Below are 16,202 nucleotides of genomic sequence, written 5' to 3'. Positions count from 1 at the left end.
AGGTGAAAGACCTCTACAATGAAAACTACAGAATGCTAACAAAAGAAATTGGAGAACACCTTAGAAGATGGAAAGATCTCCCATGCTCCTGGATAGGCAAAATTAATATTGTCAAAATACTACCCAAATACTACTCAAAGCACTATACAGATTAAATGTGATTCCAATTAAAATCCCATTGTCATTCTTTATAGAATTAGAAAAAGCAATCATGAAATTCATTTGGAAAAATAAAAGACCCAGAATAACCAAAGAGTGAAATAGGAGGCATCACACTATCAGAACTTAAACTATACCACAAAGCTATAGTAACAAAAACATCATGGTACTGGCACAAAATCAGACATGTAGACCAAGAGTACAGAATAGAAGACTCAGAAACAAACATACATATATATAATTATCTCATACTAGAAAAAAGGTGCAAAAAACATACATTGGAGAAAAGATAGCCTCTTCAACAAATTGTGCTGGCAAAACTGGAAATCCATATGAAGCAAAATGAAAATAAACCCCTATCTCTCACCATGCACAAAAAATCAACTCAAAGTGGATCAAGGACCTAGGAATTAGTCCAGAGGCCCTGCACCTCATAGAGGAAAAAGTTCATCACATCAGATTAGGCCCCAACTTCCTTAAAAAGACTCCTAAAGTGCAAGAAATAAAATCAAGAATTAATAAATAAGAAGAATTTAAACTAAAAAGCTTCTTCCCAGCAAGAGAAACAATCAATGAGGTGAATTGAGAGCCTACATTTTGGGAACAAATTTTTACCAAATGCACATCAGATAGAGCACTAATCTCTAGGACATATAAAGAACTCAAAAATCTTAATAGCAAGAAACAAATAATCCAATCAATACATGGGCCAACAAACTGAACAGACACTTCTCAGAAAAGGATATACAATCAATCAACAAATATATGAAAAAATGTTCAACATCTCCTGCAAATAGAGAAATGCAAATCAAAACCACTCTAAGATTTTATCTCACTCCAATCAGAATGGTAGCTATTAAGAATACAAACAATAAAAAGTGTTTGTGAGGATATGGGGGAAAAGGCACACTCATACATTGCTAGTGGGACTGCAAATTGGTGCAGCTAATATGGAAAGCAGTATGGAGATTACTGAAAACTGGGAATGGAAACCCATTTTGACCCAGCTGTTCCTCTCCTCAGTCTATATTCAAAGGACTTAAAATCAGCATACTACAGGGACACAGCCACACTAATGTTTATAGCAGCACAATTCACAATAGCTAAACTGTGGAACCCACCTAGATGCCCTTCAGTAGATGAATGGATAAAGAAAATGTGATACACACACACATACACACACACACACACACACACACACACTGGAATATTATTTGGCATTAAAGGAGAATAAAATCATGGCATTTGCAGGTAAATAAATAGAGTTGGACAACATCATGCTAAGTGAAGTTAGCCAATCTAAAAAAAAAAATGCCAAATGTTTTCTCTGATTTAAGGATGCTGATTCATAATGTAGTTGGGGGGCATGGGAGGATTAGATGAACTCTAGATAGGGCAAAGGGGAGAGAGGGGAAGGGAGGGGGCATGGGAAAGATGGTGGAATGAGATGGATATTATCACCCTAAGTACATGTATGAAGACAAGAAAGGTATGAATCTACTTTATGTACAACCAGAGATATGAAAAATTGTGCTCTATATGTATAATATAATTGTAATGCATTCTGCTGTCATATATAACAATTTTTTTAAAAAACGAATTTTTAAAAAGTACTCACTCAAAAAACGTAATGCCAAAAAACCAAACAACGCAACCAATAAAGAGCTAAGGAGCTGAACAGATATTCTCAGAAGAAGATATACATTTGATCAACAAATATAGGAAAAAATGTTCAATATCTCTAGTAATTAGAGAAATGCAAATCAAAACTATTCTAAAATTTCATTTCACACTAGTAAGGATGGCAGTTATCAAGAATACAGACAACAATAAGTGTTGGTGAGGATGTGGGAGAAAAGGCACACTCATACATTGCTGGTGGAACTGCAAATTGGTTCAACCAATCTGGAAAGTAGTATGGAGATTCCTTAGAAAACTTGGAATGGAACCACCATTTGACCCAGCTATCCCACTCCTCCATCTATATCAGAAGGACTTAAAATCAGTATACTACAGTAACACAGCCACTTCAATGTTTATAGCAGCTCAATTCACAATAGCTAAACTGTGAAAGCAACCTAGATGCCCTTCAATAGATGAATGGATAAAGAAAATGTGGTACATATACACAATGAAATATTACTCATTAAAAGAGAATAAAATCATGGCATTTGAACGTAAATGGATGGAGTTGAAGAATATCATGCTAAGTGAAGTAAGCCAATCCTAAAAAAACAAAGGCCAAAAGTTCTCTCTAATAAGTGGATGATGATCCATAAGGCAGAGGGGTGGGGGGGAATGGAAAAAATGGAGACACTGTGGTCAAAGTGGAGGGAGGAGTGGGGTGGGTGCATGGGGGCAGGAAAGATGGTGGAATGATATGGACATCATTATTGTAGGTACATGTATGACTGCACATAGGATGCGATACTACATTGTATACAACCTGTGAAATGAAAAGTTGTGCTGTTATTGTGTACAATGAATCAAAATGCATTCTGCTGCCATATAAACCTAATTAATATAAATAAATTAATAAAAAAGAAGATGAAACTCCTCTGCAAAGAAAACTATATATAACTAAACAAAGAAATAGATAAGGACATTAAAAAATGTGAAGACATTTCATGTTCTTGGATAGAATTAATATTGTCAAAATGGCCATACTACTAAAGGGATCTAAAGACTCAATGTAATTTACATCAAAATATCAATGACATTTTTCACAAAACTAGAAAAAAACTGTCCTAAATTTCACTTGGAAGAATAAAAGACCAAGACTAGTCAAAGCAATTCTGAGCAATAAAAATATGGCTGAAGACATCACAATACCCACCTTTAAATTAACCTATAGAGATACAGAAATAAAATAGCTTGGGGTTGGCATAAAAAAATAGACCAATGGAATAGAATAGAATATGCAGAGACAAACCTACACAGATATAGTCATCTGATGCCTGACAAAGCCACGGAAGAGCCTTCAGGAAGTAGTATTGGAAAAACTAGCTATCCATATGTAGAAGAATGAAACTAGATCCCTATCTCTCACTCTGCACAAAAGTCTACTCAAAGTGAAACAAAGACTTAGGAATTATACCAGAAACTTCATAACAGCTAAAGGAAATCACCCCAACATATAGATGTAGACATTGACTTTCTCTGTGGGACCCCTAATCTCAGCAACCATTACCAAGATTTAAGAAATGGAATAGTATCGAATTAAAAATCTTCTGCATGGCAATGGAAAATTGAGAGCATCAAGGGAGAGCATGGGAGAAAATCTTTGATAACTGCTCTTTTGACAGATAATTAATATTCAGGATATATAAAGAACTTGAAAAACTGAACATGCACACATACACACACATACAAAACCACAAATAATCCAACCAATAAATGGGCAAATGAGCTAGACAGACATTTCTGCAAAGAAAACATACAAGTGGCCAATAAACATATGAAAAAATGTTTGAAATCTTTGGCAGTCAGAAAAATGCAAATCAAATTTGTCTGAGATTTCAGTTAGAAATCAGTCATCAATATAAATAGTAATAACTGCTGGTGATAAAAAGGGGAAGAAGGAACATTTATGAATTTATGAATTTCTGTTAGGAATTTAAATTAGTACAACTACTATGAAAATCAGTATGGAGATACCTAAAATATTTAGAAATGGCACCACCAAGGAATCTCCATACTGCTTTCCATATTGGTTGATCCATTTACCCAATCCTGGGTTTATACTCAAAGGACTTAAAAACAGCATACTACAGGGACACAGCCACATCAATGTTTATAGCATCACAATTCACAATAGCTAAATTGTGGAACCAACCTAGATGCCCTTCAATAGATGAATGGATAAATAGATGAAGTATATATACACAATGGAATATTACTCAGCATTAAAAGAGAATAAAAGCATGTCATTCGTAGGTAAATGGATGGAGCTGGAGAATAAACTAAGTGAAGTAAGCCAATCCCCCCAAACCAAATGCAAAATGTTTTCTCTGATATATGGATGCTGATCCATAATGGGGATGGGGGGAGCATGGGAGAAATGGAGGAACTTTAGATAGGGCAAAGAGGAGGGAGAAAAAGGGAGAGCACAGAGGGGTAGGAAAGATGGTGGAATGAGGTGGACGTCATTACCCTAAGTACACGTATGAAGACATGAATGGTGTGAATCTACTTTGTGTACTACCAGAGATATGAAAAATGTTCTCTGTATGTGTACTATGAATTGAAATGCATTCTGCTGTCATGTGTAACAAATTAGAATAAATACATTAAAAAAAGAAATGGCAGCACCATAAAAAATAATTCAAAGAGGTTCTCTCCAAATGGTGGAGTTATGAATGACTTTTACATTCCTCTTTAGTATTTTTCTGAATTTTCCTAAATAAAAATAACAAAACATAAGTTCATTCATCATTTCTACAAAATGCCCATAAGATGTGAACACCTGTCTTGACTTTCCACCAGGTACAGTGGAATTCTGAGCAACTCTAGGCAGCAGAAGCCTCTATAACTTGTGAGAAAATGTCCTAGTCATCATCCTCAGCCTGCTCATATCATGACACAATCACTTGTCTCATTCCCAAAACTCTCCTAGGTAATAACTTTCATCTAATATCTTTGAAAATACATGGCCAAAATTAAGTGCCATACTCTTGAGTGGCATCCCCATTACCCATTCCTTCTGTACCCTAAACTCCCTATAATATAGGTATCATGACCCTGAGACCCAGGCCTAAGTGAGGATGTACACGCATCCATTTATCAAACTACAGGAAGCACAGCAGATGCAGAGATCTGTCCTCAGGGAGTGTGAAGTTATCTGTGTTCAAGACAGAAAGTGGCCATTTACAGCCTGTGAGGGGCCTGTGGATGTCTTTGACGCCAAGCCTTTGATCAAGTGCTCTAGATGGGTGTGGAGATAGCCAAGTGCAAGTACCAACTCTAAAAGGCAATTAAGGGTCACGTTATTGACTTCTTCCTTCTTGGGGATTTTCCTCTGGGCTCAATTTTATTGTGTTTAGTTCATATACCATCCTATATAAAAGAGTCTTGGTCAAGTTTAAATGGATTTGCTGCTTAATCTTCAAATAAAAAAAACACACATTCAATTAATCAGAGCTCCTCCCTCCTCCATCCCACGGCCCCCACCTTTCCCCCAAACAATCAGGTTAATCCACAATTCAGACACATGGAAATCTTCTGTAGCAGAGGAGGGCAGGGGTAGGGGAGACTGGGGGTCAGGAGATGCAATTTCACAGCCATTGTGAGATGTGAGACTTTGGGAAGATTATGTAAGTCTGCAGAGCCTCTGTGCTCCTGAGCTAGTCTGAGGGTCACTAAGATCGATAGGGACGGTGCTTGGAAAGTACACTGGAAATATGGGGATGTAAAAGCTCTGGGAACACAGGGGCTAGCCACTTGGTTGGGATGAAACTCTCCTAGAACGAGTTCCCCTGGGTGTCTGCTCCATGTCCACCAGCCCTCTTATAGCTGCAAAGCTTCTTTGCATCAGAACCAAGGTTTCTCCCTTCTCTTTTCCCCAAGAGACTTCCTCCCCCTCCTTCTGCATCTCACTGTGAGTTTCTTCTACTAATGGTGCTGAGATAATGGGTTTCAATATTTGGAAAACAAACTCAAAACCTCACCATCTATTAAAGACCAAAATAACCCATATTGACTAACATAAGACATGAACTCACTAAAACACCAACTTGGAAACAGTTGCTAATTGCTGAATGATGTTGGGTTGTTGTAATTTTCCTCTATGTATTTTTCTAATTTTCCACTTTTCCCCTGTGTGAATGCACATCTTCACAACCTGCAAGCACTAAACACCTTATCTTCTGAGTTCCTAGGAGTCCTGTATGATTCCAGGCACTGGTGACCAGAAGAGAAAAGAGTGTTGTCCTTGAATGTAATTTAATGGAAGGGTCCTGTGATAAGCCAAGGGGCACACAAAGAAGTGGATGATGACAAATGTGGATATGTTTTGTGAACAGTGTTTTAAATGGTTAAAAAGGAGGTTATTTACTGAGGTCAAGTGTGTCACATAAGATCCTCTATGAAGTGACTTTTAAAGGGCATATGAATGATAATGGTGAGTTAGCTAGTTCAGAGTGTGGATGGGGAGAGGATTACAGGGGCAGAGAATTGCTCAGGTAAAGGCCCTGAGGCAGGAAAGATCTTGGCCACGGGCTTTGGGGTGGCTGTTATTGTTTGTGGTGCTGAGGACCAAACCCAGAGAACTGAACATACTGATCTCCTGCTCTACCACTGAGATACATCCCCAGCCCAAGCCACGGTATATAGGAGGAAAGGAGAAGAGATGCGAGTGGTTGGCACAGGTGAGCCAGGTACAGAAGAATGCAGAAGAGAGGGTTATGGACAGAAGTGAATTAATGCAGGCTGAAGACACTTGTGACTCTGAAATGGACAAAACTAAAAACAAGAGCACACGATTCTGGCAAGTTTATACTAAAACTGCTCATACCATCAAAGAGCAGCATTGTTTCAATGAAGGCAATCTATGAAAGGGAGCAAAAGGCATAAAATAATATCTCTATCTTTTAATACCTTGCTCCTTGAAATGTAGTCATTCAAGCCGAATGCTTTAAGAAGACAAGAAGATGGTGACATTTTGGAAATGCCTAAATATTCAACCACAGAGGAATGGTTTAGCAAATTAGGGTAATTTGACTCTATGGGACACTATGGAGTTAAAGCAAAAGTGGAAACTCCTTAAGAAACCAATGAATTATTTACTTTCTGATGTGGAGGGACAGGTGGGGACTATACATGGCACACAGGGCGTAACTTCATAAGAATGGGGTCAATAATAGCAAGGAAGTATGCACAAGCAAAGATACATATTCATTTGGAATATGGGTTGTTTCCTATTTTCAAAAAGCTATTTTCAAATTTCAATTTTTTCTCATTTTCTTTTTTCCAAGTACGAACATAAAGAGCCAAAGCAGCAGCTGCCCAGATGGCTGCAGTGATCGGGTCCACAGGAAGCGTCACAAGCTCCTAGGGATTCAAGCCTCACCGGGAGAGTGAACTCTGCATGGCAGTAGCGCATGGTCTCCACTCGCCTCTAGATTCCCAGAGACCCCCGCCCCTGCTGCCAGCTCCTGCCACACCTGTCTTCAAAAGCCTCAGAATGACTTGTGGGTCCGGTCCATGGTGAGTGTGATTTGGTACCCTGACCAACACTTTGGCTGTTCTCTTTTCAGACATGTGCAGTCAGTCATTCCCTGTCTTCATCCAGCCAGGTGTGTGCTCTGATGACTCTCATGCTCAGTTAGCAGGACCTCGGTCTCACAGAAGGGCCTGCGAAGGGCAGGGCACCCTCTGGGCCTGGCATTTTGGCTGAGGCCACACTCCAGCCTCTCAATATGGTGAGCCCTCTTGATCCCTTTGAGAAAGCAGCAGGCAGCACGCCCTTTGTCCCTTAGACTCACGGCAGTGAGGGTCTTGGTGCATGCCCGTAAGGAGGGCCTGGGTAAGGAAAGAGAAAGTGAGGTCCCATTTATGATGTCCCTACCAAGTTCTGGGCATTGCACCAGGCAATCAGAGTTCTACGGCCAGGTGGGCTCAGTGCAGGACCCAGGAGTTAGCGGAGGTTTTCGCCACTAGAATCCAATTCCTGACTTCAAGCAAAGCACCTGAACTCTCTAGGCCTTAGTAGTGACGGGGATGGTACACCTGCCTCATGTTGTTGCAGAGTTGCAGGAAGATTCAGTGAAGTCAGCCTCACAAAGCATTCATAGATTTCACTAATGATAGTGATGCTTATTTCTACCCAATGAAGTAAGCAGTACTATTGTCATTTAAAAGACTGGAAAACTGTTTCCGAGAAATCAAGCAAATTGCCCTAGGCTGTCCAGCACCCTAATGATTTAACCTGGATATTCACACTCAGTTGAATCTGTAAACAAACATCTCATTTGACTATCCCTTGTTCCATCTGAACACTGAGTCTGAAGCTTGGTTTGCAACCCAGGGCTTAGCAATTTGGGATTGTTCCTGAACCTTCTAAAAATGTCAACGGTTCACTAACTGCAATAAACACAACCTCTCACATTTACATAGTATTTTATAAAAAAAAAAATTTGTACCCTTTTTTTACTCTAAGGGTGAAAACCACTTTTAAGTTGTAAAAATGTTATGCAGTATAGCAAAACAAAGATAAAGCATTTACAATGATCCATAATCTCAATACCTAAATATACATAGATATGTGTATACATGTGTATATGTATGCATGTGTGTAGAAAGAGACAGATGGGCAGAGAGACAGGTATCTGGTATTGTATGTATTTGTACATGCTCATGAATGTAGATAGATGGCATACATTTCATAAAAGAGGGTTGTTTCCACTAAAAGAAAGCGTGTTTCACCTCAGGGTATCTCCCCATCCTACTTAGTGTTCACCTCAATGCAAAATATAGGTAAAGAAGAGCCTGGAAATAGAGTTTGGAGAAAGTCAGCTGCTCTGAAAATTTGGTTAAGACTGCTCTATCAATAACCAGGCACAGAGGCACATGCCTATAATCCCAGCAGCTCGGGAAGCTGAGACAGGAAGATGGCAAGTTCAAAGCCAGCCTCAGCAAAAGTAAGGCACCAAGCAACTCAGTGATACCCTGTCTCTAAATAAAATACAAAATACGCTGGGGATGTGGCTCAGTGGTTGAGTGCCCCTGAGTTCAATCCCTGGTACCCCTACCCACCCCCACCAAAAAAAGACCACTCCACCTGTGGGTGATCTATGGGACCCAAGAGGAAGGGTGGCCTGGGGAAAGGAAATTCAGGTCTATAAGAAGGATTTTGCTGAATCAGAGACAATGTAACCTCTTGCCTGGGTCCCACCAAATACCAAATGAAATGTGTTGCCTGGGGAAACAGCCTTGTGTTCACAGAGTTTGGGGAGAGTGGTGAGAAGGGCCCAGGTCCCTGTCTGCACCCATTAGGTGGCCACCCATTAGGTGGCCAGGAGGAATGGAGAAAGGCTCCAGAACCCAGAACCACCCACAGAGGAGCCCACCTGCTCTGGTTATCTCCACCCGCAGGATCTGAAATAGAGTTTCAGTCAATATTGTATAGCTCTCACTGATACACTGGCCCCAGCTGACATATGGGCTGTGTATTTATATTTCATAAAATTGGGACAGCAATTATCTATGCAGTTTTATAAGCTGATTTTTTTTTAACTTACAGCCTGAATATTGACCCATTCTATTAGGATTCTATAAAGACATGGTTTGTAACATCAGCATAGAATTCCACTGTGTGCATGCACCAAATTTACTTAACTATTCTCCTATTGTTGGCACATGTAAGTGATTTCTAAGTTTTTGCCCTTATAAATAATGCAGTGATGACCTCTGTGTATAAAACTCTTTTTGAGAGCTCTGATTATTTTGTTAGGTGGAAAAAATTAGCAAATTGTTCTCTAAATCTGCTGTGCCAGTTTATCCACCGGCAGAACAGCCTACAAGAGCTACTTTCTTGCTCCTTGTCAATGCTGATTATTCCCCCATTAAAACAGTATACTTTGATGAGATTATAGATAAAAACACATTTATTCAATCATCTGTGATATTGGACACTTTCACCATGCTTTTAAGCCATTCATATTTTGTTTGGCAATTACCTCTTTATACCTTTCAGAATTTTTTTTTCTATCAACATAATTACATTTTAATGTTAGAGCTCTTAATGTATAAGGATACTTTCCCTTTATTCTTATTTTGTCACATATTTTCCCACACTCAGTTTACTCATTTGTTTCTTAAATATTGCTAATAGGGCACAGATTTTTTCCTTCTCCTTTTCTCTTTTTGTATAGTAAACTTTGCAAAATACAAGCTTTTGCTTCTGAGGAGCCAAGAGTCCTTCTCAATGAAAGAACAATATGTCCTTTATTTATGCTTCATCCTTGTGTTTTTTTTCTAATTTCAATTGAAGGTGCTTAATTTATTTAGCATATTGTGATACATTATCTGCAATAAATCCTATTTTTCCAAATTATTGTACATGGTACCACTTATTAATCATGTACTATTTGTGAAGAAATTCTCCACCCCTAATTTTAAAATCCAGCTTCACCAGATACTGTATTTTTTTCTGGGCTTAAATTATTGCAGTGCTTATGAATGTTGATATCTTGCAGAGAAACACCCTCCACCTTTCTCCCACTTTTCTTATTTTTTAGGGTGGGGGTGGTTCTGGAGATTTAACTCAGGGGAACTTTTCCACTGAGCCACATTCCCAGCCCTTTTTATTTTTTATTTTGAGACAGGGTCTTACTAAGGCCCTCACTATGTTGCTGAGGTTGGCCTCGAACTTGCGATCCTCCTGCCCCTGCCTCCGGGGTCGGTGGGATTATAGATGTGCGCCACTGCAACCGGCTCTCACCACTTTTTCTAAGTGGTCTCGACTATTTTCCCCTGTATTTTCTTTCAGATCAATTTTTAAATCATTTTGTCAAGTTCCAAAAAGAATCCCATTAGGATTTTGATTGCAATTATATTAAGCCCATAAATTAATTTGGGGAGAATTGATACCTTTGCAGTATTAAATTTGCTAATCCTACAACATGATATATCGCTCCATTTATTCTAGTCTTGTTTTATTGTCCTCAATAAAATTTTGTAGGTGTGGGTATTTCCCACATAGATTCTGCACATTTCTTAGTTTACTCCTAAGTATTTATATTTTAATTGAATTTGGGAATATGATACATTTTTATTATATTTTTATAATGGTTATTACTGGCATATGACTATTGATTTTTGTTTATTTGCTTTGTGTCTGCCCACAATACTGAAATCTGTTAGCAGTTCTAATAGCTTTTTTTTTTTTTTTTTTGGTTAGTTTATTCTCCTAGGCTTTGCAGCTATAAGAACATTTTCTGCTTGAAATAAGCAAGTGACTTTCCATTCCTAGCTTACTAAGAATTCTGATCAGTAATGAAGGTTGAATTTTTTAAATCACTTTTCAGCCTCTCTTGAGAGGATCAGATGGTTTTTATCCTTTGACCTACTGATATGAGGCTTTATACCAATAGTTTTTTCTAATATTCAAGATTTTTCATCAGTGCATTCCTGGGATAAACCCCACTTGGTCACGGTGTGCTATGCTTTGATAATGATGCTGATTTCCAGGGTTCACATAAGAAAGCGAACAAACTTTATTGTGATTTAACTGAGAGTTCTAGTTGCAGCTGGGCCACTTGAGCAACCGTATAGCCTTGGCCAAGTCACCTACCTCCCAGACAGTCAATGGAGGACATTATCACTACCCCAAAAGGTTGCCACAAGAACTACAAGTAATATACGAACAGTTTAAAATGATAAGCCTTGTAGAAGGTAGTCACGTGTGGCTGGCTGCTGTTTTCATTTCTACTATCATCCCTTCTCTCCATTTTGTCATTTCAAGCTTTTCATAGCTATAGGAGTGATTGATCTCTTATTTTAATATATTTGGGTTTTTTAAAATCCAGTTAGCTTGATAAATAAGCAACATTGATTTTTTTAAAAAATATATTAATTTTTATGTGGTGCTGAGGATCGAACCCAGTGCCTCACACGTGAGAGGCAGGCACTCTACCACTGAACTACAGCCCCAGCCCTAGCAATATTGATTTTGTTGACATTAATGACCCTTTGTGGTTCACTTTTTCTTCAAGTCTCATCCTTCAATGTTAAGAGAGATTGGGGATTATTTGCTATCTTGCTTTTGCAATTCACCTCCAGCTCTCTAAGGACAATGGCAGAAAAATCTAACATAGTAGGAGGACATTTAATAGGACTTTTCTTGTTGCTTTGGAATATTACCTATGGCTACATAATCAGGTAAAACACCAGCAAGTTCTGCTGCCTTCTACTGAGAACTGCTAAGGGGCTTCCAACTGTTCTTCCCAGAGGTGGCGAAGAGGGGCCCAACTGGACCCTCCTTCTTCCCACCCAACACCACAATCAGCTCATACACTAAGGAGATGGCATGGGGTGGGGGAGGATGTCTCTGAGGCTGTGAATCATAGGCTTAAAGGGAGAGAGCTTTTCCTTTTATCCTCTTCTTTAATAAACCAAAGGAAGAGGCTACAAGCTAAGACATGAAGACATTGTGTGTGTGATTGAGGGAGAGAGAGTCAGCAAGAAGAGGAGAGGGTTACCTCAGCTCCAACAGGTGCCGCAGACATTTCATGGGTAACACAAAGGCTCCCAGAACTGAGCAGGGTAAGAGCAAGCTTCCTCCCTCACCCCTTATCTTTTCCCCATGGTCCTATACTCCAGGGGAAGAAAGAAGGACGGAAGCAGCTGAGAAGGCAGGAGGGCAGCAGGACGCACAAACAGCCAGTACCCCTGCTCCATCTCTTTTGATGAAGTGGTGGTCATACCCACCTTCTGCAGCCACCTTCAGAAGGGGCTCACCTGCATTGCACGAGTGGCAATGGCTCTCTGAGCATGGATTAGCATGCATGGGAAACCTCTCCCTCTTTGGTTTCTCAGGATCTTGAAGATTTCTCAGTAGAAACCATTGATTTTATTTCTTTGATTCTGAATGGGATAGTGATTTTATTTTTACTACATAATCTTGCCATGCTTTCTTAAGATTTATGAATTTCACTGGGATTATGGCAGGGCAGAGCTGGATATCTGTGCTCATGCTACTATCCTGTCAATAAGGAAGTTCCATTTACTTCTAATTCCAAGCCCTGAGAGTTAAGCCAAGTTATGCTACCCCCATTTTAAAGATGCAGCCAGAGCTTAGAGAAATGGGGGAAAATTCTCACCAGACTCATAACTTTGTTCGATCTTGCAGACTTTTAATTATTCCTGTCTTTCTCTTCCTCTGCTCTGCCACAGAACTACACCCTAGACTGAAAGACACTTGCAGGCAGACCCCATTGGCCCCTCAGAGAAGGGGAAGACTTCTTTATTGGCAGGATAGTAGCATGAACACCTGAGGGTCAAGTGCATTGCAGAGGGTCAGGACTTACTTTCATTCCCTGTTTGCTCCAGACATATAAGGTCTCATTCTCACACACCTTGACCTTCCAGAAGAGAAGGGTATGGATAACATGTTTTTCTCTTTTACTTGTTACTAAAAACAGAATTAAGAGCTGGTATCATCCCATCCTTCCCACTCCCCCACCCCCATCATCAGGTACTATTATAGCTACATATTGAGGACTACATGATACCCAAACAGCCACAAATATCCCACTCCTCCTTCAGTGATCAGAGCTTCTGTGCTAAACCACCTCTGTTTGGAAAAAGTACACAGAGTGGCAACCAGAGAAATTCTTCCTATAAGACGGTGCATCACACCACAGTGAAGGAAATCAGCTTAGGTTTTGACACTGTCTTCCCAGGCCTGAGATTTATTTCTAAATAATGTGCATCAAAGAGTTTCTGGGTTCTGAGTTCTCTATTAGGCATGTAACTTGCCTTATCAAAGCCTCCCAACAGACAAGATGCAATATAATCTCCCTTCAATGGAATAAAAGAAACTGAGGCACAGAAAGGTGAAGTAAATGTCCCAGATCGTATAGTTAGCAAATACCCAGCTTGAAATAAAAAACAGATTCTCTGTGGCTCTAAAACCCATATCCTTTTCACTAAATTTTAATGATGACTCTCCCTTCATTGAGCTCAGCAATTTGAATTCCTTCTTTTTATCCCTCTGGAGAAAAGAGAGAGCTAGACACATATCACTTCAAGTAGAAATCCGTAAATATGTAAATAAAATATAACATGCAATCAACCCTCAGGTGAAGGGAATAGAGTCCCCTGAATCAGCAATGGATGTGGCATCTCTGGCTGTACAAAGACACTTTCACTTGGAGAATTGGCATTCTTCAAGACGACAATGAAGTGGGCTCTCAAGCAACGGGGTCTTTGATTCCCAGGAGCAAGCAATCACATGAGAGATGTACAATCACTTGGTTTATGGTATTGCTGATTTGTGATCCTATAATGATGTGAAGAGAGCTACCTGGGGACTAGTTCAAGAAGGGCTTTGGGGGAGAAAGAAAAGAGGTTTCCAGGTCAGAAGAGAGACACTTTAGGTTGCTGAAGATCTTTTTTCTTTTTCTTTTTTTTTTAATGAGAAGGAATATTTCCAGGAAGCAAAATCAGGACCTATACATGGGTGTTGTATAGAGGCAGATCTGGGGCAACAATGAGGAAGTTATCTCTGTCTGATGTTAGATGATAATTTTAAGACATAAGTACACAGGTGTCCAGACTATTAAAAGTGGTACTTAACAGAAGAGATGGAAGTCCAAGTTGAATCACAGTGTCTATATTTTTCATCATCTCACTTGCTTTCCCCAGTTACTGACCTTGGCAATCATTTTCAATGTCACTTCCCTTGGTTCTTCTGTGAACTCCAGATAGTTAATTCTAGCAGCCTGCCTGCTGTCCTTCTTCTTTTGAACCTAAAGGATAGTGTCCATGTATGACCTCATCCCAAAATTCATAACCACATTGACAAAGGATAGAGAATACAATAACACAACCCATGAGCAGAATGGGCTGCCTCAGAGATTGTGAACGTACTATCAGAGGCAGAGATGGACACCCCTCAGCTCTCCTGGACCCAATTCCTATCATCCTCTGGATGTCTGCTGTGAGGATGTGCTAGAGGAAACCATCCAATGTTCTAGACAAGAACACCTCTGAGAGTCCAGACTACAATATGAGTATCGTGTCCTGAAATGGGATTTCCCATCAGATAGGGAAGAATAACAAAAGTTGGTCTCCTTTTGAGGTGCCAATCAGTCCTGAGAATTGGACTCCTTGTTTTCATATAACAATTCATAATCATAACTTCCATAACAACAACAGCAAGAAATAATTATTTATTTCATTATAGGCATCTAAAGAGCATTTTGAGCTTTTCAAAGCACTTGGATACGCATGATTGCCTTTGCCCCAAGGCCTGCATTTCCAGAAAAGATGATGAATGATTAGAATGAGAACAAGGAACCAAATGATGAACACCACCAAAAAATGAATGAAGTATTTCAAGGGAATGGCATAAATACTGGGAATTAAATCACTTTTGTTAGTATGAAGATGTATCTCTGATCCTAAAGTCCAGGTGAAATCAGGAGGTTCTCATGGAAGAGGAGGCAGTCACCTAGTCCCTCTGTGGGTCCCCCTTACCTGATACTCACCTTCACCTCCAGCACAACATATTACAGCTCAAACTACTCCTCTGCCCATCTTTTGTGTTTTCCATCTCAGGAAATGGTTCTGCCACTCACCTCTCAGTCATCTGAACCAGAAGCCTGGCATGTCACTTTAGACTCCCTTTCCCCATTGTCACATTCCTGGAATCCCACATGATGGTCTATCTAGGTTCCAGTGTAACCGGCTAGGAGTCCTGCTCCAAACTCCAACCTTTTGGTCTGAGATACTCTGAAGCCAAACCCTTGACAATCCTCTTGCTCAAGGGGTTGACTCTGCTCCTAGTGCCCTGAGGGGGTACCTTGTCAGTGTCTCCTTCGTCCTGGTAGAACCAGAACACATGCCTACCTGCCTTGATGAACTGAGATGCACTTGAGCCTGTGACTTCCTGCTGCAGAGCCTCTGCCTGCTCCTAGCAGGTCCTTACTAAGCCAACCTCTGCCACCCAGGACTAGAACAGAGTTCAGCACATAGTAAGTGCTTGATGAAACACTTGATGAAAAACTCAGTAAGTGTTTGATGAAAAGGACTGAGGCAGCCATTCATTCTCAGCTGGTCTCCATGATTACCCAATCCCACCTTCAAAAAGACACTTGAAAAAACTCCACAGCCAAAAACTCCATCAAACCACAGGAGTTAGAGAAGATATTGCTCAGTGAAGTTAGCCAATCCCAAAAAACCAAATTCCAAATGTTTTCTCTGATATAAGGAAGCTGATTCATAGTGGGATAGGGAGAGGAAGCATGGGTGGAACAGAGGAACTCTAGATAGGGCAGAGGGGTTGGAGGGGAAAGGAGGGGCATGGAGTGATAAATGATGGT

At 40.0% G+C, this 16,202-nt stretch overlaps 1 protein-coding gene and 1 long non-coding RNA gene across 6 annotated transcripts in view; one reads left to right on the top strand and one right to left on the bottom strand.

The window, feature by feature from the left end:
* The window catches only part of Ptprt (protein tyrosine phosphatase receptor type T), a 783,764-nt gene that overhangs the window by 583,569 nt on the left and 183,993 nt on the right, over window positions 1-16,202 (bottom strand). The window lies entirely within an intron of this gene.
* Window positions 1,370-16,153, top strand: LOC125618983. The gene is made up of 3 exons (XR_007350435.1): window positions 1,370-1,423; window positions 6,513-6,514; window positions 16,015-16,153. It is a non-coding gene; the product is annotated as an uncharacterized LOC125618983 (long non-coding RNA).

This window comes from Marmota marmota, unplaced genomic scaffold (assembly GCF_001458135.2).
Source record: "Marmota marmota marmota unplaced genomic scaffold, marMar, whole genome shotgun sequence".
Taxonomy (NCBI): Eukaryota; Metazoa; Chordata; class Mammalia; order Rodentia; family Sciuridae; genus Marmota; species Marmota marmota.
This window is presented reverse-complemented; position numbering and strand designations above follow the sequence as displayed.